At 45.3% G+C, this 24,105-nt stretch overlaps 1 long non-coding RNA gene across 1 annotated transcript; it reads right to left on the minus strand.

Moving 5' to 3' along the window:
- Nucleotides 1-7,557: 7,557 nt before the first annotated feature.
- LOC132828745 (uncharacterized) lies at nucleotides 7,558-23,843 on the minus strand. The gene is made up of 4 exons (XR_009646152.1): nucleotides 23,626-23,843; nucleotides 22,316-22,496; nucleotides 15,760-15,883; nucleotides 7,558-7,705 (listed from the first exon to the last, which is right to left on the minus strand). It is a non-coding gene; the product is annotated as an uncharacterized LOC132828745 (long non-coding RNA).
- Between the last annotated feature and the right edge of the window lie 262 nt (nucleotides 23,844-24,105).

A 24,105-nucleotide genomic window follows, 5' to 3' on the forward strand; every position in this document is an offset into this window, starting at 1 on the left:
TCTGTTGTATGTTATGACAATCCTCCTCATTATCAGCAACTCCACCAATCTTTATTTCATCCGCAAGCTAAGTAATTAGACCCACCACGTTTTCCCTCCAAATCATTTCTGACAGCTCCGAACAGCAGAGGTCCCAGCACTGAAGCCCGTGGACCACCACTACTCACAAACCTCCAATCTGAAAAGCATCCACCGCTACCCTCTGTCTCTGACGAAGCCAGTTCTGTATCCATCTTATCGGCCCTGATACCATGTGACTTCACCTTTTGTACCAGTCTGCCGTGAGGGACCTTCTCAACGGCTTTACTGAAGTCCACGTAGACAATAAAATCATGAGGGAGATCGATAGGATGAATGGTACGTGCCTTTTGCCTAGGATGGGGCATTTCAACACTAGGGGGAGGACATTTTTAAGGGAAGAACACAGAGGTTTAAAAATGCATAAGTGGTGAAGTTTTTACAGAGGGTTGTTTGCGTGTGGAATGAACTTCCTGAGGAAATGGTGATTGTGGGCACAATTATATTTAAAAGACATTTGGATAAGTACATGAAGTTTGGAGTAGGCAGGTGAGACCAGTTTAGTTTGGCATTATGCTCAGCTTGGAATGTTTGGACCGACGAGTCTGTTTGTGTGGCGTACGATTCTATGACTTAATAACTGCGTCAAATCTCCCTCCAAATGAAAAGAAGACTAGAAACTGCTGGAGACACTCAGCAAGTCTGACAGTGTCTGAAGTGAAAACAGAGTTAACATTTCAGTCTCAGTGAATGTTATTCAGAAATGCTCCCTCCAATCTGTGTTGCTTCAAGGATAAGCACTTCATTTGTTCCGAATTAGCCTTCCAATTACATTCCCCCATCCGACAAACCATTCAGGTAAATCTCCTCTGCCTATCACTCTCAGGGACCTTCCCATCCATCACAACGTATGGTGAGCTCTGGTTTGCACAGACCCAGCTGCTGAGTAGATTGTCATCATGCAGCGGCAATCGCATGTCAATCGACATCATCCGCTCCCCACGTGCTGTGAAGTTGGGGAGAGTATGTGTGGATTGGAAGGCAGGACATCAGAATTTGATGTTATAAAATGTTAAGGGGGAGTGTGTGGTCCCTTTAAAGGATGATGCGCATTTTCCAAGGTTATAAACTCAGAAGCATCCAAGGAACAGGAAATTCGACGTTTTGGGCATAAGCCCTTCATCAGGAATGTAAGGGCTAATGAAGGGCTTATACCAGAAACGTCAAATTTCCTGTTCCTTGGATGCTGCCTGACCTGCTACGCTTTTCCAGCAACACTTTTTCAGCTCTGATCTCCAGCATCTGCAGACCTCACTTTTTCCTAGAAATCCAGAAGGCAAAATCTGTCGCTAGTGGGTTGAGATGCGCAGACCTGAAATGGAAACACTTGTATCAAAGGCTGTGTGGTTTAGTAATCCAGGCAGCAGTTTTGTTTTGTTCACAAGGCAACTAATTTGAATATCAGCCAATTAATTTAAATCTTGCAGTTGGAGACTAAAAACCAATTAAATTTAAATCTGATGGCTTTGACAACACAGGACCAATCCTACTGTAAAAAGAAAACTGGTATGTTTTCAAATGTATAAGAGGAGAGGGCATTTCAAAGTCAGCATGAGAGCAAATGATCGAGTTAACAACCATCAGCTTTAAATAGAAAGTCACCGGCTCCTGCAGAATTCTCTAAGCTCGCAGAAAAAACATCTGACTAAAGGTGCAGTGGTACTCGTGGTTAATATTCCTGACACAAGAATTCAATGGAGAAAGGCATTCCTGACTGAAGATCAACAGAGAAGGCACAGACCATTCCAGAAGAATATCCTTGCAAACTTTTATAGGTGTGCCATCAAGAGCCATTCTGTCTGGATGTATCACTACCTGGTATGGTAACTGTACCATTCAAGATCGGAGACGGTTAGAGAGAGTGGTGAAGTCGGCCCGGACAATCACAAAGGTCAACCTCCCATCTATAGAATCCATCTCCCAGGCCCGCTGTCAAGGAAAGGCTGCCAGCATTCTCAAAGATTCATCCCACCCTGGCAATGTTTTTCGACAATCTCTACCATCGGGGAGAAGGTACAGAAACCTGAACACGCACCAGCCGGTGTCGAAACAGTTTCTACCCAACTGCTGTTAGAATACTGAATGCACTCACAAACTCTTAACATTCACCTGTACCTGTGTTTTTGTTGTTGCTGCTGTTTCCCTATTACTTACTATCTATGCTACTTAACTCTGTGATCTGCCTGTATTGCTCGCAGATACAAAGCTTCTCACTGTGCCTCGGTACAAGTGAAAATAAATTTAAGTCAATTCAAGACGCATCCTGGCTATAATTTCGAGGAACTAAATTCTAACTTTTTTTATTATTTTGATTTATACAATTGGGACTTGTATTTTTTTGGAACAGTATATCATTAGGATTTTAGAACATAGAACAGTACAGCACACTACAGGCCCTCAATGTTGTGCCGACCTTTTGTCCTACTCTAAGTCAAACCAACATACATACACTTCATTTCACTATCATCCACGTGCCTATCCAAGACCCACTTAAATGTCCCTAAGGTATCTGACTATACTACCACTGTTAGCAGTGTATTCCATGCACGCATCACTCTCTGAATAAAGAACCCACCTCTGAAATCTCCTCTATAACTTTCTCCAAACACCTTAAAATGATGCCCTATTGTGATAGATGCTTCCGCCTGGGAGAAAGGTCTTTGGCTCTTCTCTCTATCCATGCCTCTCATCATCTGATTCACCTCTATCAAGCCACTTCTCATCTTTCTTTGCTCCAATGATAAAGGCCCTAGCTCCGTCAACCCTTCTTCATAAGACATGCCCTCCAGTCCAGGCAACATCAAGATAAATCTCCTCTCTAAAGCATGTCCACCTTCCTATAATGAGGTGACCAGAAATGAAGACAATATTCTCAGTGTGGTCTAACCAGGTCTCTACAGATCTGCAACATAACATCACGGCTCTTAAACTCAATATCCCTGCTAATGAAAGTCAACACACCACATGCCTTCTTAACAACCCCATCAACTTAATAGCAGCACGGTGGCACAGTGGATATCACTGCTACCTCACAGCACCAGGATCCCAGGTTTGATTCTAGCCTTGGGTGACTGTCTGTGTGGAGTTTGCGCATTCTCCCCGTGTCTGCATGGGTTTTCTCCAGATGCTCTGGTTTCCTCCTACAGTCCAAAGATGTGCAGGTTAGGTGAATTGGCCATGCTAAATTGCTCACAGTGCTAGCTGCATTAGTCAGAGGGAAATGGGTCTGGGTGGGTTACTCTTCAGAGGGTCGTTGTGGACTGGTTGGGCCGTAGGGCCTGTTTCCATGCTGTAGGGGAATCTAATCTAAACTTCGGTGGGATCTATGGACATGGACCCAAGATTCCTCCGCTCCTTCCTTTAACCCTGTAATTCCAAAGTGAATCACTTCACACTTTTCCAGGTTGAACCCCATCTGCTACTTCGCAGTCCAGCTCTGCATCCTGTCAATGCCACATTGCGACTTAGAACAGCCCTCCACACGACCCACCACTCCATCAACCTTTGTGGCCTTGGCAAACCTGGCTCCGCTTACGATTTCGCTCTTGTTGTCAGTGTTGAGTGAGGTTTCTCCTGCTGCTCATGGCCTGACCATGTGCTGCTGATGTATCAGCTTTATCTCTCCCCAACCACCTGATGAAGGAGCGGTGCTCCAAAAGCTAGTGCTTCCAAATCAACCTGTTGGACTATAACCTGGTGTTGTGCTATTTTCCCCACACAATCTTTCACATCTTGGACTTTTTTCTTGCACTTCAGAGTGTGAATCAACCTTCAAATCCTACCTTCCTTTTATTCTCGATCACTCCTCACTTCACCAAAATTTTTTTTTGTTTGTTTTCAGAGTTATAGCAGTTTCTTTTACTTTGATGGTGTTGCTAACCAAAGTGAACCCAGAAACGCAGTTGAGGAGCTGTTGACAACAGTGAAGTATGTGAGGGTGCAAGCATTGTCAGTCTTCTACAGTGAGATGACAAAAGTGTCAGACTAAAGGACCCAAGGAAATTTAGCAAAATTGATTCACAGTCGGCTCAGCGGCAGCAAGTGGAGAGTGATGGTGGAGAAGTGTTTTCTTCCAACTGTAAGCCTGCATTCAATGAGGTACCACATGGATCAGTGTTGGGTGGCTTGTCATTTGTGGTTTATACACCGATTTAAACTTGAAAACAGGAGGGTTAATCAGTAAATTTGTAGATGCTACAAAAGAAAAAATAAACTAGAAGGCGTGGGTCTAAGGTGAGAGGGGTGAAGACCTGAGAGAAAACTTGGTCATGCAAATAGTAGAGCTGCCAGAGGAAGTGGTGGAGTGGGTACACTTACAACCTTAAAGCGGCTACATGAATAGGAAGGGTTTAGAATGATATAGGCTAAATGCTGGCAACTGAGACTAGATTCAATTCGGATATCTGGTCGGCCTGGACGAGTTGGATTGAAGGGTCTGTTTCCGTGCTGTACACCACTATGACTCTAAATTGGTGTAGTTGGAACTAATGATGAGAGTTGCCTTAGTCAGAGGAGAGTGATTAGGTGGACTGATCAGCAGCAAACAGAATTCAATTTGATAAATGAGAGATGGTGCACTTGGATAAGGCAAACAAGCTATGATAAACCATGGGACACTGGAAAGTACCGAGGATCAGAGGGACCTTGGTGTACATATCCACCAGTTCCAGAAGGTATTAGGGCAGGTGGATAAAGTGGTTAACAAGGAATGTGGGATACATGCTTTCATCACCGAGGCAGAGAGCTTAAGATCAAGCAGGCGATTTTGGAACTGTCTGAAATGTTGCGGACAGCGCAGTTATGAGTATCGTGTACAGGTCTGGAGGGAGGTGACAGGACTGTGCAGAGGAGATTTACAGAAGAGTGTTGCCCAGGCTGGAGAATTTCAATTACGAAGAGAGATTGGACAGGCTGTAGTCGTTTGCCCCAGAGCAGAAGGGATTGAGAGGATACGCGATTGAGACATATCAAAGTATGAGGGGCATAGATAGAGTATGCAGGAAGCAAACTTTACCCTTGAGAGAGGGATCAGTGATCAGGAGGAATAGATTGAAGGTAATGGGCAAGAGACTTAGAGGAAATGTGAGGAGATATATTTTCACCCGGAGCACAGTGGGAATCTGGAACGCATTTCCCGTAAGCACTTTAGAGGCAGAAACCCTCTGGTCTTTAAGAAGTATTCAGATGGACACTTGCAATGCCAAGGTATGTAGAGGAACCTCTAGTATCTGAATTTTGGCCTATCCAAAGAAGATCTCAAGATCCTGTAAAAACGTTACATCCAAGTGGCAAATGTATTCTGATGAGAAAAGAACTGATGAAAACGCTGGCAAAGAGAAAGAAACACAAGCAGCTCAAGCATCAGCGACTGGATTTTTATTTTAGGTTAGGGTTAATTACACTGCCCTTCGCAAAAGTAAGTGTTTTACAGAACAGTGCAGGGTATTCCCATCACTTTCCGGGTCATTAAAAACAAGGCTGAGAACGTAAATGCACGCCTGAGGCTGTGCTTCTGTCTTCCGATCGTGACACTGAGTTCCCGGAAACTGAGAAATGCTCTTGCGATCGCAGAAGCTCCCTGGGACCTTGTTTAATGCTGGGATTTCACATACAGTATTTACGTGACGGTAAGGATTTAGTCCTTCTCAGTTTAACCTGAGATTTGCAGACTGAAAGAATTAGTTTGTTGCAATGGCAGACTCATAGAAATTCTCTGGGAGAGCACAGTATTAGAACAGCATGGCTTCCCATGTTTAAGGTAAAATCAATTACCCAAACAAAATAGTGCTCACACATCTCATTCGGATAATCGAGGTTTCTCTGTATAAGGTTATAGCCAAGTGTTGGGAAATGGATTGGAACAGTTAGGTGGTTCTGTGTGATCGGCATGGAGGTAAAGGGCTGAAGGGCCTTTCTCTGTGCTGCCAGATCTCTGTGACTCATCCTCAGCACGAAGAAGCAATGTTGTGAACTTCTATAAATTATTTTTTTGGAACTTCCTGCAACGTGATATTAAACAAGAAGTATCTGTAGATGGGGAGCTCAACCTAAACATGAGCTCAAGACTGTCCAACCTCAGTGCATTCACTGGGCCCTGGATATCATAGTAGATTCCCTCCGGTATGGGAACATACCCTTTGGTCCACACCGACCCTCTGAAGATTAACTCACCCAGTCCCATTTCTCTGTTCTACATTTACCCCTCACTAATGCACCTAACACTACGGGCAACTTCGCATGGCCAATTCACCTGACCTATACATCTTTAGATTGTGGGAGGAAACCAGAGCACCTGGAGGAAACCCACACATAGGGTGGTGGGGGGGGGGGGAAAGAGGCTGGAATTGAACCCAGGTCCCTGGTGCTGTGAGGCAGCAGTGCTAATCACTGAGCCACTATATCATATCATTGGCCTTTGAATGTGGAAGTCATCAGGTTTGTCTGGTACTTCTGGGATTGCAAGAGTGCAAATTTTAAAATTGAAATGGTGCTTGAGCAGGAGACCTTTGTAGATCAGTGGACAAAATGATCATTGGTGAAAAGGGGTATCTTGTGACTAACAACTTTTGGGTTTGGATTATCACCCGCTTGTGGTGGTAGAATGTCAGAGGTTAGACAAAAAGGTCTCAGTGTTGAACAGACTACGGGCCCACAGAAGGAAGGATGTGAGATTCAGAAACAGTTGAACTGAGGTTGAGGTAAAAGTTACTGATGTTAATGAGATGGATCCACTCTATCCCACAGCCACTTTTTCTGATCCCCAAGTCCTGTTCCCTTCCTCAAACCCTGCGATTTATTCACTTTCCCTGAGCTCTGATGGAAGTCGTTGCGAGCTAAAAGTTTTACTCTCCCTCCACAGGCACCATCTGACCTGCTGAATAGTTCGAACACCTTCTATTCTCGTTAGGGAGGTGGGACCAGATGGTCTTGCGATGATGGGTGGGATATGTGGGTGTAATATTTTGCCTTGGTTCTGAAACGTCTGGCTTGAGGCAGTTACCAAGAGATGGAAAAAAAAACCCTGCAGTTTGTTGTGGTGTCTGAAGACTTCAGTCTTCCCAGTATTTGATGGAGGAACTTTTCCTCTAATCCTGGATATCGAACAAATCAGGACAATGTGAGATTGAGAATAAACTTGAAGATATTCAAATACACCTGCTCCCCTGATCCTCCTTGCTGGTGAGGGATTGAGAGATTCTGGTCAAAATAAATTGCCTCTTCCTTCATCAGGTTCTCCTCTGTTTATATCTATTCCCATAGACAAATAGATTGGATGGCAGGGTCATCTTCCTCAAACAGTTGGATTTTTAGGACAGATTTCAGAACCACTCCAACTTGATAATTTATAAGACGCGCACTAAGTAAAAACAGAAAGAACTGCGAATGCTGTAAATCAGGAAGTGTTAACTCTGATTTCTCTCTACAAATGCCACCAGACCCGCTGAGCTTTTCCAGCAATTTCTCTTCCTGTACCTGATTTATAGCAGAAGTGCCGACCATGCTGGTTCTGCCATCTTGGATAGCTGAGCTCGCTCTCTCTTCTGCGCTGCAGGGCTCGCACTTTCCTGTTGCTGCTGCTGTGGTACATGCTTGTGAGTCCAAGCCTGCTCTCGCCTTGCCGAAGACACTAAAAAAGGGTTTTAAAAAAGACAAGAGAACAAAAGTAATAAAAGGAAAAAAAAGAACCGGGAAAGCCGACAGAGGCAAACAAACCCTGGACCAGGAGCTCAAATACAGCACTGTACTCTGCTGCCAAATATTTGTCCTGACGTTGGAGATCCTACAAATTTTCAGTGACAAGCGAAGACCACCAAAACACTCAGGACTGTTTAAAAGTCCCACAGGTAGCAGTAGCTGGTGGATTGTGCAAGGACGCTAGGTACACGTACTGCTTGGCTGTGGATAATAATACATTGGTAGTGTAGGTGTACTTTTAAGAGAGTTAAAAGCAGACCTGCTGGACACAGTACCAAGTGTTCTCAATAAGACAACAATGTATGTTACACTGGGTTGAACAATTCAAGAAGTTTCATGCATTGGAGACAACAAACTTGAATCCGGCCAATCAGTTTAAGTTATACTCCGATAAAAAAAACAAATTCCAAAGTTTGAATTGAGTATATTGACAACCTTAAAAGCCAATGACACAATCAGATGCTCTGGGGTACAAGGCCGGGGGAAAATTGAACAGTTGAGAGGGGATCTGCCACGTCCTAGCACGTAAGAGACTGCAGAAATTCCTAAGAAGGAGAAAAAAGAAGATACAGGAAGATCCGAAGACAAGAACCGACAGCTGTCTGGTTGAGATAAGAAGTGTGGCTTGGCAAATCTTAATTGGGAGTTTTATTGGATTAGTATTGTAGAAGGGAAGGTAAAAGACAGGTGAGAGAAATAAATTGTAAATACTGGTTAGTTAATTATTCTCTGTTATTCGTTTAAAGTAAAAATTAACAATTTTAGTTCTTAAGAGTTCTTGGCCAATTGATTTTTACAGATCACGACGCAGGATAAATCTTTTCTGTGTTGTTAGTTTTAAATAAAGAAGGAGGGTCTACCCGGTGTTGCAACAACAGTTTAAAAAAATTAGAATTGTATAAACGAATTTAGTATGTGGATATAGGTTCAAATTGATAGAATGGAGAGTAATGTTCAATTGTATAATTAGAGGGTGGTGGGTCAATGCAACACAAACACATCGGATAACTGACCAGAGTGGCTTCTAGTTCTCATTCTCATTTGGTGGGGAATAGCTATTGCTTACTGACGTAGGTGAATTTTAGTCCTCTTGTTCTCTGTTTGATTAGATTAGATTCCCTACAGTGTGGAAACAGCCCCTTCAGCCCAACAAGTCCTCCAGTCCAAAGATGTGCAGGTTATTTGGATTGTCTATGCCAACAACCCTCCGAAGAATAACCCATCCAGACCCATTTCCCTCTGACTAATGCACCTAACACTACGGGCAATTTAGCATGGCCAATTCACCCTGATCTGCACATCTTTGGACTGTGGGAGGAAACCGGAGCACCCGGACGAACACACGTGGACACCGGGAAAATGTGCAAACTCCACACAGACTGTCACTCAAGGCTGGAATCGAACCTGGGTCCCTGGGGCTGTGAGGCAGCAGTACTAATCACTGAGCCACTGTGCCACTGAGATATCTTAACATGGCGAGTGACTAAAAAATGGGGCTGGAAAACTGAAGGTTGGTTAAAGTCGTGCCACTGTTTAAGAAGGGTGGTAAGGAAAAGCCAGGGAACTATAGAGCGGGGAGCCTGAACTTGGTGGGCAGGTTCCTGAGGGACAGGATGCACATGTATTTGGAAAGGCAAGGACTGATTAGGGATAGTCAACATGGCTTTAAGTATGGGAAATCATGTTTCAAAAACTTGATTATTTTTTAAAGAAGCAACAAACTGGACTGATGAGGGCAGAGAGGTGGACGTGATCTTCAGTAAGGCGTTCAACAAGGTTCCCCATGGGAGACTGGCGAGGAAAGTTAGGAATACAGGGAGAACTAACCATTTGGATACAAAATTGACTCAAAGGTAGAAGACAGAGGGTGGTGGTGGAGGGTTGTTTTTCAGACTGGAGGCCTATGACCAGTGGAGTGCCACAAGGATCGATGCTGGGTCTATTGCTTTTCGGCATTTATATAAAATGATTTGGATCTGAGCTTAGGAGGGATAGTTAGTAAGTTTGCAGATGACACCGATATTGGAGGTGTAGTGGACAGCGAAGAGGGTTACCTCAGATTACAACAGGATCTGGACCAGATGGGCCAATGAGCTGAGAAGTGGCAGATGGAGTTTAATTTAGATAAATGTGAGGTGCTGCATTTTGGGAAAGCAAATCTCAGCAGGACTTCTACATCTTAATGGTAAGGTCCAAAGAGACCTTGAAGTGCAGGTTCATAGCCCCTTGAAAGTAGAGTTACGGGTAGGTAGGATAGTGAAGGCCCAAAGTTTGTGAGAAGATTTGTAGCTCAGGTGATCGTTGTTGTGGTTCTGTTCGCCGAGCTGGGAATTTGTGTAGCAGATGTTTCGTCCCCTGTCTAGGTGACATCCTCAGTGCTTGGGAGCCTCCTGTGAAGCACTTGTGTGATGTTTCCTCCGGCATTTGTAGTAGTTTGAATCTGCCGCTTCCGGTTGTCAGTTCCAGCTGTCCGTTGCAGTGGTCGGTATATTGGGTCCAGGTCGAGGTTTCCTCCAAGAGGAAACCCATGCAGATAAGGGGAGAATGTGCAAAGTCCAACTGACAGACACAGTCACCCCGAGGCTGGAATCGAACCTGGAGTCCCGTGTGCTGTGAGGCAGCAGTGCTAATCACCGGGCCACCATGCCGACCCCAAATTAACTCATCACGGTTGACTTTAGTCTTGGAAACATCAAGTTCACAGAAGTAGGCATAAAGAAGATTTCATAGATTTTGTTTGGGACAATTACCATGAACAATATGTTGCGAATCTCATGATTACAATTGTTTTGCATCTTAATTAATTAATTAAAATAATTACAAATGACAGCTGGCTGGAGCGGGGAAAGGTACTTGGTGAAATTGTCAAACATTTAACAAAATAATCCATGACTGACAACAAACTTATTCAAACTTATTGGGGCAGCACAGTGGCTCAGTGGTTAGCACTGCTGCCTCAGTATCAGGAACCCGGGATTGATTCCAGCCTCCGGTGACTGTCCGTGTGGAGTTTGCACATTCTCCCTATGTCTACGTGGGTTCCCTCCGGGTGCTCCGGTTTCCTTCCAAAGGTGTGCCAGTTAAGCGAATTGGTGATGCTAAATTGCCCACAGTGTTAGCTACATTAGTCAGGGGTAAATATGGGGAATGGGTCTGGGTGGGTTACTCTTCGTAGGGTCAGTGTGGACTTGTTGGGCCGAAGGGCCTGTTTCCATACTGTAGGGAATCTAATCTAGCTACAGTTTGAACACAGGTTCACCAGAGATGTTAAGGATGGCATCAAATTGAAAACAGAAACATACAAAGATTAGCAGTAAGACAGAGGATCAGGAAAGTTTTTTAAATGAACTAACGATTATCACAGAATATTAGAGGAAGAAAATATACAATGAGGGTTAACTAGAAAGTAATATCAAGAGGTCCAGCAAAACCCTCTTTAAATGTGCAAAATACAAAAGAGAGATGCAAGGTTTGTAGCTCAGGTTGAGGTTTAGGGTGTAGATTTGCTCGCTGAGCTGTCGGTTTGATCTCCAGCTGTTTCATTACCTGGCTAGGTGATATCATCAGTGGCGAGCTCCAAGTGAAGCGAAGCTGTTGTCTCCTGCTTTCTATTTTTTATACCTGCGTATACAGAAACCGACAAACACTGACCAAACACTTAACTACACCAGCAACCATCCCAACACACACAAACAAAGCTGTATCAGAACACTATTCCAACGAGCCACATCACACCGCAGCACAGATGAACTTCGGAAAACAGAGGAGAACCACCTATACAACGTATTCAAGAAGAACGGATACTCAAAAAATACAGTCCGCAGATTCCTCAAGAACAACCACGAGAAGCACACCAAACAGCCAGAAACCCGAACCAACTTACCATACATCAAAAAAGTTTCAGAAATGACAGCCAGACTACTAAGACCCCTCGGAATCCTAGTAGCACACAAACCCACCAACACTCAAACCAAGATTAACAAACTCAAAAGACCCAGTACAACCCACGGAAAAAAAAAACAACATGATCTACAAAATTCCATGCAAGGACTGCCACAAACACTACGTAGGACAAACAGGAAGAAAGTTAGCCACCAGGATACACGATCACCAGCTAGCCACAAAAAGACACGACCCTCTCCCTCGTAGCCCTACACACGGATGAAAAAAAATCACCAATTCGACTGGGACAATACATCGATCCTGGGACAGGCTAAGCAAAGACATGCCAGAGAATTCCTAGAGGCCTGGCACTCCAACCACAACACCATAAACAAACACATAGATCTAGATGCTATCTATCAACTCCTCAGAAAATGAACAGGAAATGACATCACCACTAACCCCAGGAACATATAAATAGAAAGCAGGAGACAACAGCTTCGCTTCACTTGGAGCTCGCCACTGATGATGTTACCTAGCCAGGTAACGAAACGTCTGGATATCAAACCTACAGCTCAGCGAGCAAACCTACACCCCACAAAAGAGAGAATGTAAAGTGAACAAAGGATGCTTAGAAAATGAGGCTGATGAAATAATAATGGGAAAGAAGTGAATGGCAGAGGAAGCACAAGTACTAGGGAATTGACTGGGGCTGAAAGATAAACAGGTCACCTGAAAATGATGGGCTGCATCCCAGGATATTGCGGGAAGGAGCTACAGACTTAGTGGATGCACTGGCAATAACCTTCCTGTGTCCTTGGATTTTGGAAATTACCCAGAGGGTTGGAAAACTGTGAATGTACGACTCACATTCTAAAAATGATGGCGAGAATAAGCAGTTAAGCAAATCCAGTCAGCTTAACAAAATACTAGATTCCCAACAGTGGGGAAACAGGCCCTTCGGCCCACACCAACCCTCCGAAGAGTAACCCACCCAGGCCCATTTCCCTCTGACTAATGCACCTAACACCACAGGCAATTCACATGACCTACACATCTTTGCACTGTGGGAGAAAACCAGAGCAAACACATGCAGACATGGGAGAACGTCCAAACTCCACACAGTCGCCTGAGGCTGGAATTGAACCTGGGACGCTGGTGCTGTGAGGCAGCAGTGCTAACCACTGAGCCACCGTGCCGCCCAGAATCTGTTATAAACATTCAGCCTATTGAGTCCACACCAATCCTCCAAACAGCACCCCATCCAGACTCACCCCTACTCTATGCTGTAATCCTGCATTTTCCTGTGGCTAACCCACCTAACCTGCACATCCCTGGACAGTACAGGCAATGTAGCACGGCCGGTCCACCTAACCTGCATGTCTTTGGACTGTGGGAGTGAACCGGAGCACCTGGAGGAAACCCACTGAGAGAATTTGCAAACTCCACACAGATGGCCACCAGAGGGTAGAATTGAACCTGGGTTTCTGGTGCTGAGAGGTTGCAGTGTGTACCCACTGAGCCACCCTGCATGGAAGAAACAGTATAGAGAAACTTCATACGTGTTCTCCAAGGACAAGGGTTCAACCAATCATCTGGCCTATCAAAACATAAATGCAGTCACTGTAGGGAAAAACAGTGGAAGTGTGGGAATGTGAGGAGGGACTCAGAAATCCATCTCAGGTGAAAACTCAGTAACAGACTTATACAGGGGGAGACCAGCTGTGGGAAGCGGTGGCTCAGACCCCCTGACCTGTTGAAAAACCAATGAGTTGACGCTGATGAAAGAGTTTATAATTGTCTTGAATGCAGCAACTACTTTCAATGTTCCAATAACTCAGCCCTGATGAGAGCACGTTCAGGATGGAAAGGTGATGGACTAGTGGTATTATCACTGGAGACTTGATCCAGAACCTCAGTTGATGTTCTGGGGACATAAGTTCGAATCCTGCTGAGACAGGTAGAGAAATTTGATTTGTTTGGGGCAGCGCGGTGGCCCAGTGCTTAGTGCTGCTGCCTCAGCGCTAGGGACCTGGGTTTGATTCCAGCCTCAGGCGGTTATCTGTGTGGAATTTGCACCTTCTCCCCATGGAGAGAATGTGGTTTCCTCCCACAGTCAAAAGATGTGCACATCAGGGTGAATTGGTCATGCTAAATTGCCCCATACCATTCAGGATATGGAGGTTAGTTAGGTGCATTAGTCACGGGGAAAATGTAGAGTAATAGGGTAGGGGAATGGGTTTGGGTGGGATACTCTTTGGAGGATCGGTGTGGATTCATTGGGACAAAGTGTTTCCACACTGTAGGGATTCTAGGATTCTAAGCACTCTCACTGTGCGCCTTGGCTCAGGAGATCACCTCACCTTGCTGTACACCAGCACGTTCACAGTGAGGAAACATTCAGATTCTCTGACTGTGGATGGGTATTCACTCAGCCACCTAACCTGCGAAAACACAAGCACTTCCACACTCAGATGAAACAATTCACATGACCTGAGTGTGGGAAGGGTTATCCCTAAGTTATCAACCCTGCTGAGACACAAGTACATTTGTTTCGGAGAGAAACTGTTCATCTCCTCTTGCTGTGAGAAGGGATTTAGACATTAAATCACATTCATCATACAAGGATGATATGAGGAGGATTAGATACCGTAGAGAGTGAGAGCCTTTTTCCTCAGCTGGTGATGGCTAGCACGGGGTGGGGTGGGGGGACATAGCTTTAAATTGAGGGGTGATAGATATAGGACAGATATTAGAGGTAGGCTCTTTACTCAGTTTTGTCCAGCTGCAACATGACCTCATGGCTCAGGAAACTCAATCCCTCTCCAACACAAACAAACCTTAACTAAGGTGTTGTTCCAATTTCCATAACATCCCACAAATACAGCCCGTAACAAAAGATATATTCGAACACAGGTGCTTACAGGCAAGAGAGATTTCAGGGAGAAAAGCTGCCCAGCAATCAGCTGCTGAAGTATGGAACCTTTTGGCACTGCAGCACTTTCTGTGACTGTGACAACTTAAACCAAACGAGAGAGAAAAAAAAACACACACCTGAACCGGGGTGGCACTGCTGCCTCACAGCGCCAGGGACCCGGGTTCGATTCCCGCCTCGGGTGACCGTCTGTGTGGAGTTTGCATTGTCCCTGTGTCTGCGCGAGTTTCCTCCGGGTACTCCGGTTTCCTCCCACAGTCCAAAGATGTACAGGTTCGGGTGAATTAGCCACGCTAAATTGCCCCATAGCATTAGGTGCATTACTCAAGGGAGGTATAGGGGAGGGGAGTGGGTCTGGGTGGGTTACTCTTCAGAGGGTTGGTGTGGGCTTGGGCCAAACTGTAGATAATCTAATCTAAAAGACTAGTCACTCCCCTGTCATTGTTAAAGTAGACATTTTGACACCTCTGCCTTTATACCTCAAGGAAAAAGGGCAAAATAACCTTTTTAAAGTGACCACATTGTCACATTTGTGGAACTTCCTTTCCTTAATGGCACGATTTATTGTGAGTTGCTTTTGTACGCATCTTTAGAAAAGAACATTCTTCTGATTTCATCAGAATTACACTTTGAAAGAAATCCTGTCATCATCGTTTCCATATTTCAAGTACTTGATACAAGAAAGAGGACATTTAACCAACTGGCCCATGATCATACTGATACTTCACAACAGTCCCCGCCCAGTGATCTTTATCCAATCCTATCAAGTAAAGTCTTCTAATATTTATCTTTTATACCTTAATCATGGTGGTTCAGTGGTTAGCACTGCTGCCTCACAGCACCAGGGTCTCAGGTTCAATTACAGCCTTGGACAACTGTCTCTGCGGGTTTCCCCCCACAGTCCAAAGATGTGCAGGTTAGGTGAATTGGCCAAGCTAAATTGCACATAGCATTAGGTGCATGAGTCAGAGGGAAATAGGTCTGGGTGGGTTACTCTTCGGAGGGTTGGTGTGGACTAGTTGGGCTGAAGAGCCTGTTTCCACACTGTAGGGAATCTAATCTAATCAAACTTGTCCTTGATAATATCCATTTCCCCTCCCCACCCAACAAATGCTTCTGGATTTTGGTAAAATGGCACAAATAAGATCCTGTAAATCTCCAACTCTTACCAGCTTTGGAAAGTGACTGGAATGGGGTTGCTTATGATGAGCACGTGACCGTCACTCTCTGAATTCGATGCATGTGTATTCTCTGGTTCATCCTCCGTTTTTGTTTGTTATTTATATAAATGATCTAGATGAGACGAGAGAAGGAACGGTTAGTACGTTTGTAGATGATACCAAGATTGTTGGAATAGCAGACAGTGAAGAACATTATCTACGATTACAAAGAAACCTTGATCCATTGGGCTGAAGAGTGGCAGATGGAGGTTAATTTAGATAAGAGCAAGGGATTGTATTTTGATAAAACAAACAAGGACTTATATAATTAAAAAGGAGAGGCTAGGGCTGTAACACAATTTGGATCACGTAGGGTTATTAAGAAGGCTTTCTGCATGCTTGCCTTCATTGCCCAGATATCGGAGTTGGGACGTTTTGTTGTGGTTATACAGGATGTTGATGAGGCCTCTTCTGGAGTTGTGTACAGTTCTGGTCACCTTGTTATTATAAAAGACATTAGGCTGGAGAGGATTCAGAAGACATTACCAGGGTGTTGTCAGGAACAGAGGGCTTGGGTTACAACGAGAGGCTGCATATGCTGGGACCTTTTCACTGGAATGTAGGTGGTCGAGGGGTGACCTTACAGAGGTTTATACAGTCATGAGGCATACAGGCAAGATGAATGGCAGGTGTCTTTTCCCTGGGTTCGGGAATTACAAGAACAAGGGATATATTATTAAGGCAAGGGGAGAAAGATTAAAAAAAAGTCAGGAGGGGGAAATCTTTTTTCAGACAGAATGGTTCGTGTGTGGAATGAGCAGAGGAAGTGGCGGATGCAAGTACAGTTACAGCGTTTGAATAAGTAATGAGGCAAGTACATGAATAAAAAAATGGTTGGAAGGACATGGGCCAAGTGCAAGCAGGTGGTACTAATTTACTGTGGGATTATGGTCACCAAGCCAAGAGAACAGATACTAGGGCAAGTGACTGAAGGCTTGGTGAGGCAAGTGGTTTTATGGAATCTCTAAAGGTGGAGAAATTCCAGAAAGAACAGCCACAGATAGCTGAGCAAATAAATAAGGAACACTCAAGACTCTGGAATTCGATGAAGTGTAGGATAGGGACAGCAGCACAGTGGTTAGCACTGCTGCCTCACAGCAGGAGAAACCCGGGTTCAATTTCTGCCTCAGGCTGTGTGGGGTTTGCACGTTCTCCCAGTGTCTGCGTGGGTTTCCTCCCACAGTCCAAAGAAAGTGTGCAGATTAGTTGAACTGGCCATGGTAAATTGCCCATGGTGTTAGGTGAAGGGGTAAATGTACGGGAATGGGTCTGGGTGGGTGTGCCTCAGTGTGGACCTGTTTCCACACTAAGTAATCTAAACAGGTTGGACCAAAGGGTCTGTTTTCATGCTGTATGATTCGATGGCTCAGAATCTCTCTTCAAAAATAAAAATTGGATAAAACAGATCTCTTAACGCCATTGTATGGGCAAATTGTGAACAACTGGGGTCCAAGTACTGATTTCTCTGGTATCCTCTTAGTCAGTGCCAGTCACTCAGGAAAAGAAACATTTATTCCTAACCCTTGAGTAGAAGGTTAACAAGTGACGTTTCAGCTTTATAAAAGTTTGGTTAGGCCGCACTTAGAGAACTGCATTCAATTTTGGTCACCACATGACAGGAAGGATATGGAACCTTTGGAGAGCGTGTATAAGAGGTTTACCTGGATGCTGCCTAGGCTAGGGGGGGGTATGGGCTATAAAAGGAGAGCTTGGACAAACTAGGGTTGTTTTATCTGGAGCAGCAGAGGCTGAGGGGAGACCTGATAGACTTCTATGAAATTATGACAGGTATACATAGAGTTGACAGAATATCTTCCCCAGAGTTGAAATGTCATACTAGAGGATATGCAATTAAAGAGAGAGGCAGAATGTTCAAAGCAGATGTGAGGGGCAAGGTTTTTTTCCCCACACATGATGTTATGTTTAAAATCACAACACCAGCTTATAGTCCAACAGGTTGAATCTGAAGCACTAGTTTTCAGAGCACTGCTCCTTCATTAGGTGATAGTGTGAAGGAGCGTCGTTCCGAAAGCTAGTGCTTCCAATTAAAGCTGTTGGACTATAACCTGGTGTTGAGATTGTTAACTTTGTCCACCCCAGTCCAACACAGACATCTCCAAAATTATGATGTTAAGTTTGTAATGCACTGCCAGGGGGAGTGGTGGAGGCAGGTACAATAAGGGCGTTTAAGGAACTTTTCGATAAGCTCACAAACAAGCAAGGAATGGAGGGATACCAACCATGGGCAGGCAGAGAGGATTAGTGTAACATGTTCAACCAAACAGCGTATTCATGTGCGGTACACCGTTCTATGTTCCTGTCTGCCAAGGAGTTCTCTATCCATGTCAGTGCACTACCCCAATCCCATGTATTTTACATGCTAATCGTTTTGGTGTTACCTTATCGAAAGCCTTCTAAATTCAAAGTAAACTCAAACCATATCCAAGTAAACTGGTTCATCCTTACTGAATAGACCAACTAATAGCCAAAGTTCAATGGTGCAATACCTTAGCAGGGATGACAGTGGAGGAACAATGGCAGATATTTCTGGATATAATGCAGGAGATGTAGGATCAGTTCATTCCAAAAAGGAAGAAAGATTCAAAGTTTGTGAGAAGATTAGTAGCTCAGGTGCTTGTTGTTGTGGTTCTTTTCGCCAAGCTGGGAATTTGTGTTGCAGATGTTTCGTCCCCTTTCTAGGTGACATCCTCAGTGCTTGGGAGCCTCCTGTGAAGCGCTCCTGTGATCTTTCCTCCTGCATTTGTAGTGGTTTGAACCTGCTGCTTCCGGTTGTCAGTCCCAGCTGTCTGTTGCAGTGGTCGGTATATTGGGTCCAGGTCGATGTGCCTATTGATTGAATCTGTGGATGAGTCCCATGCCTCTAGGAATTCCCTGGCTGTTCTGTTTGGCTTGTCTGATAACAGTAGTGTACAAAATCCCATGCAAGGACTGCACAAAACACTACATAGGACAAACAGGAAGACAGCTAACGATCCGCATCCATGAACACCAACTAGCCACGAAAGGACACGACCAGCTATCCTTAGTAGCCACACACGCAGATGACAAGCAACATGAATTCGACTGGGACAACACTACTATTATAGGGCAAGCCAAACAAACAGAACAGCCAGGGAATTCCTAGAGGCATGGCACTCATCCACAGATTCTATCAACAAACACATCTACCTGGACCCAATATACCGGCCACTGCAACGGACAACTGGAACTGACAACCGGAAGCGACAGATTCAAACCACTACAAATGCCAGAGGAAAGATCACAGAAGCGCTTCACAGGAGGCTCCTAAGCACTGAGGATGTCACCTAGACAGGGGACAAAACGTCTGCAACACAAATTCCCAGCTCGGCGAACAGGACCACAACAAGGAAGAAAGATCCTATGAGGAGGCATGGGTGGCCGTGGCTGACGAGGGATGTTAAGAAACATATAAAGTCAAAGACAAAAAGTATAACATAGCAGGGATAAGTGGGAAAACGGAGGACTGGGAAGCTTTTAAAGAACAGAGGATTACTAAGAAGGAAATACGCAGAGAAAAAATGAGGTACGAAGGTAAACTGGCCAAAAATATAAAGGGGGATAGTAAAAGCTTTTTTAAGTATGTGAAAGAGAAACAACTGGTTAAGACTAAAATTGGGCCCTTGAAGACAGAAACAGGGGAATATATTACAGGGAACAAAGAAATGGCAGAAGAATTGAATTGGTACTTCAGATCTGTGTTCACTGGGGAAGACACAAGCAATCTCCCAGAGGTAACAGTGACTGAAGGACCTGAACTGAAGGGAATTTATATTTGCCAGGAAATGGTGTTGGAGAGACTGTTAGGTCTGAAGGCCGATAAGTCACCGGGGCCTGATGGTCTACATCCCAGGGTACTGAAGGAGGTGACTTGAGAAATCGTGGATGCGTTGATGATTATTTTCCAGAGTTCAATAGATTCAGGATCAGTTCCTGCGCTTTGGAAGGTGGCTAATGTTGTACCACTTTTTAAGAAAGGAGCGAGAGAGAAAGCAGGAAATTATAGACCAGTTAGTCTGACCTCAGTGGTGGGAAAGATGCTGGAGTCTATTATAAAGGATGAAATTACGTCACATCTGGATAGTAGTAACAGGGTAGGTCAGAGTCAGCATGGATTTATGAAGGGGAAATCATGCTTGACTAATCTTCTGGAATTTTTTTGAGGATGTAACCCTGAAAATGGACAAGGGAGATCCATTGGATATAGTGTACCTGGACTTTCAGAAAGCCTTTGATAAAGTCCCACATAGGAGGTTGGTGAGCAAAATTAGGGCGCATGGTACTGGGAGCAAAGTACTGACTTGGACTGAAAATTCGTTGACTGACAGGAAACAAAGAGTAGTGATGAATGGCTCCATTTCGGAATGGCAGACAGTGACCAGTGGGGTACCGCAGGGATCAGTGCTGGGACCTCAGCTTTTTACAATATATATTAATGATATAGAAGACGGTATTAATAGTAACATTAGCAAATTTGCTGATAATACAAAGCTGGGTTACAGAGTGAAATGTGAGAAGGACGTTAGAAGATTACTGGGTGACCTGGACAGGTTAGGTGAGTGGACAGATGCAAGGCAGATGCAGTTTAATGTGGATAAATGTATGGTTATCCACTTTGGTGGCAAGAACAGGAAGGCAGATTACTACCTCAATGGAGTCAAGTTAGGTAAAGGGGCAGTACAATGAGATCTGGGTGTTCTTGTACACCAGTCAATGAAGGCAAGCATGCAGGTACAGCAGGTAGTGAAGAAAGCTAATAGCATGCTGGCCTTCATAACAAGAGGGATTGAGTATAGAAGCAAAGAGGTTCTTCTGCAGCTGTACAGGGCCCTGGTGAGACCACATCTGGAATATTGTGCGCAGTTCTGGTCTCCAAATTTGAGGAACGACATTCTGGCTATTGAGGAAGTGCAGCATAGGTTCATGAGGTCAATTCCTGGAATGGCAGGACTATCTTATGTTGAAAGATAATATTACATTAGATTCCCTACAGTGTGGAAACAGACCCTTCGGCCCAACCAGTCCACCCCGACCCTCTGAACAGCAACCCACGCAGACCCATTTCCCTCTGACTAATGCACCTAGCACTATGGGCAATTTAGCATGGACAATTCACCTAACCAGCACATCTTTGGATTGTGGGAGGAAACCGGAGCACCTGGAGGAAACCAGCATGGTTTGGGGCGGCACAGTGGTTAGCACTGCTGCCTCACAGCGCCAGAGACCCGGATTCAATTCCCGCCTCAGGCGACTCTGTTTTGAACTTGCACATTCTCCCTGTGTGTGCGTGGGTTTCCTCCGGGTGCTCTGGTTTCCTTCCACAATCCAAAAAATTTGTGCAGGTTAGGTGAATTGGCCATGCTAAATTGCCCGTAGTGTTAGCTGAAGGAGTAAATGTAGGAGTATGGGTCTGGGTGGTATACGCTTCGGCAGGTCGGTGTGGACTTGTTGGGCCGAAGGGCCTGTTTCCACACCAAGTAATCTAATCTAAGAAACCCACGCAAACACGGGTAGAATGTGCAAACTCCACACAGACATTCACCAGAGGCTAAAATCAAACCTGGGACCCTGGTGCTGTGAGGCAACAGTGCTAACCACTGAGCCATCGTGCCAGTGATTTGCGACTGGAGCGACTGGGCTTGTATACCCTTGAGTTTAGAAGACTGAGAGGGGATCTGATTGAGACGTATAAGGTTATTAAAGGATTGGATGCTCTGGAAGCAGGAAACATGTTTCCGTTGATGGGCGAGTTCAAAACCAGAGAACACAGCTTAAAAATAAGGGATAGGCCATTTAGGACAGAGATGAGGCGAAATTTCTTCACCCAGAGTGTGGTGGGTGTGTGGAATGCTCTGCCCCAGAGGGCAGTGGAGGCCCAGTCTCTGGATTGGTTTAAGAAAGAGTTGGATAGAGTTCTCAAGGATAGTGGAATCAAGGGGTATGGAGATAAGGCAGGAACCGGATACTGATTAAGGATGATCAGCCATGATCTTAATGAATGGTGGTGCAGGCTCGAAGGGCAGAATGGCCTACTCCTGCACCTATTGTCTATTGTCTATTGTCTATAATTACACATTCTTGAATAGTTCCAGTAGGTTTGTGAAGCATGGCTTTGCTTTTGTAATCCTATGCTGACTCGGTCCAATCCTGTCACTGTTTCCCAACTGCTGCGTGATTAAATCTTTGAGAATTTTTAGCGATACTGATGTCAAGTTCAATAGCCAATAATTCCCCGCTTCTTCTTCGTTCTCTTTTAAAATATTAAAAATCATCATCATATTTCTCCCCCATACTAATTTCAATCTGATTCCTCCTCTCACTATATACAATGTTCCTCAATACTTTTACTTGCATCCTCCTTTCTGAGGAGGGAGTCAAGGTATGTACTTAAATGACCTGCCACCTCTGTTCCTGATACCTTGCCCTGTTTTTGGCTGGAGGGGGACCAACCTTTGCCATCACTAACCTTTTATTTTTCCTTCTTCACATAGGAACACAAGCTTCTACATCAGTTTGTGCGTCCAGATAACGTCTGCCTCGGGACAGTAAAGGTGCTCATCCAGGCCCGAGGTCAACTGATGTGCTTATCCAGGCCCAGCACACATTTTTAAATGCTGATGGAAAAGCTCAGCAGGGTCTGGCAGCATCTGTGAAGAGAAATCAGAGTTAATGTTTCTTACATTTTTACAGATGCTGAATTTTTCCTGCAACTTCTATTTCCGATTTACAGCATCTGCAGCTCTTTTATTACACAATCCCTACTGTATGGCCCTTTGGGTCAACAAATCCACACTGGACCTCCAAAGCATATCCATCCAGACCAATTTCCCTACCCTACATTCACACCTAATCAATGCACCCAACCTACACTTCTCTGAACACTATGTGCAGTCCCTGAACAGCGTACCTTGGACCAGAGAAAACCCACGCAGACACAGGGGGAGAATGTGCAAACTCCACACAGACAGTCGCCCGAGGCTGGAATCGAACCCGGGACCCTTACCCTGTAAGACAACGTCTCTAACCACTGAGCCACCACCGACGGACCAATCAGCAACCCGCTCGTACACCTGGCCCACCTCCCCAAGTCGCCAACGGACAAAAGGGAGAAAGTGAGGACTGCAGATGCTGGTATGTGTTGCTGGAAAAGCACAGCTGGTCAGGCAGCATCAAAGCAGCAGGAGAATTGACGTTTCAGGCATAAGCCCTTCTTCGGGAATGAGGAGGGTGTGCCAAGCAGGCCAAGGTGAAAGGAAGAGAGGAGGGACTTCGGGGAGGGGCGTTGGGAATGCAATAGGTGGAAGGAGGTTAAGGTGAGGGTGATAGGCCGGAGAGGGGGTGGGGGCGGAGAGGTCGGGAAGAAGATTGCAGGTCAAGAAGGCGGTGCTGAATCTGATAGATATTGAAGGATCCCTTGGGGCCTTGGAGGGAAGTGAGGGGGAAAGAATTAGGAATATGGGATGGCGTTTATACACTAGCACCACCCCCCACCTTTTCCTCCGCTACACTGATGACTGTATCGGCGCTACCTCGTGCTCCCACGAGGAGGTTGAACAGTTCATCCACTTTACTGACACCTTCCACCCTGACCTCAAATTTACCTGGACCGTCTCAGACTCCTCCCTCCTCTTCCTAGACCCCTCCATCTCTATCTTGGACAACCGACTCAACACAAACGTATACCATAAACCGACCGACGCCCACAGCTACCGAGACTACACCTCCTCCCACCATGCCCCCTGTAAAAACACCATCCCATATTCCCAATTCCTTCACCTCATCTGCTCCCAGGAGGACCAATTCCAATACCGAGCAATCCAGATGGCCTCTTTCTTCAAAGACCGCAATTTCCCCTCAGACGTGATTGACGATGCTCTCCACCGCATCTCTTCTACTTCCCGTTCCTTCGCCCTTGAACCCAATCCCTTCAATCACCACCAGGACAGAACCCCACTGGTCCTCACCTACCACCCCACCGACCTCCAGATACATCGTATCATCAGTCATCATTTCCGCCACCTCCAAACGGACCCCACCACAAGAGATACATTTCCCTCCCCTCCCCTATCAGTGTTCCAGAAAGACCACTCCCTCCGTGACTCCCTTGTCAGGTCCACACCCCCCACCAACCCAACCTCCACTCCCGGCACCTTCCCCTGCAACCGCAGGAAATGCAAAAAACTTGCGCCCACACCTCCCCCCCTTACTTCCCTCCAAGGCCCCAAGGGATCCTTCCATATCCGCCACAAATTCACC

Source organism: Hemiscyllium ocellatum, chromosome 27 (genome assembly GCF_020745735.1).
Source record: "Hemiscyllium ocellatum isolate sHemOce1 chromosome 27, sHemOce1.pat.X.cur, whole genome shotgun sequence".
In the NCBI taxonomy this organism is placed as follows: Eukaryota; Metazoa; Chordata; class Chondrichthyes; order Orectolobiformes; family Hemiscylliidae; genus Hemiscyllium; species Hemiscyllium ocellatum.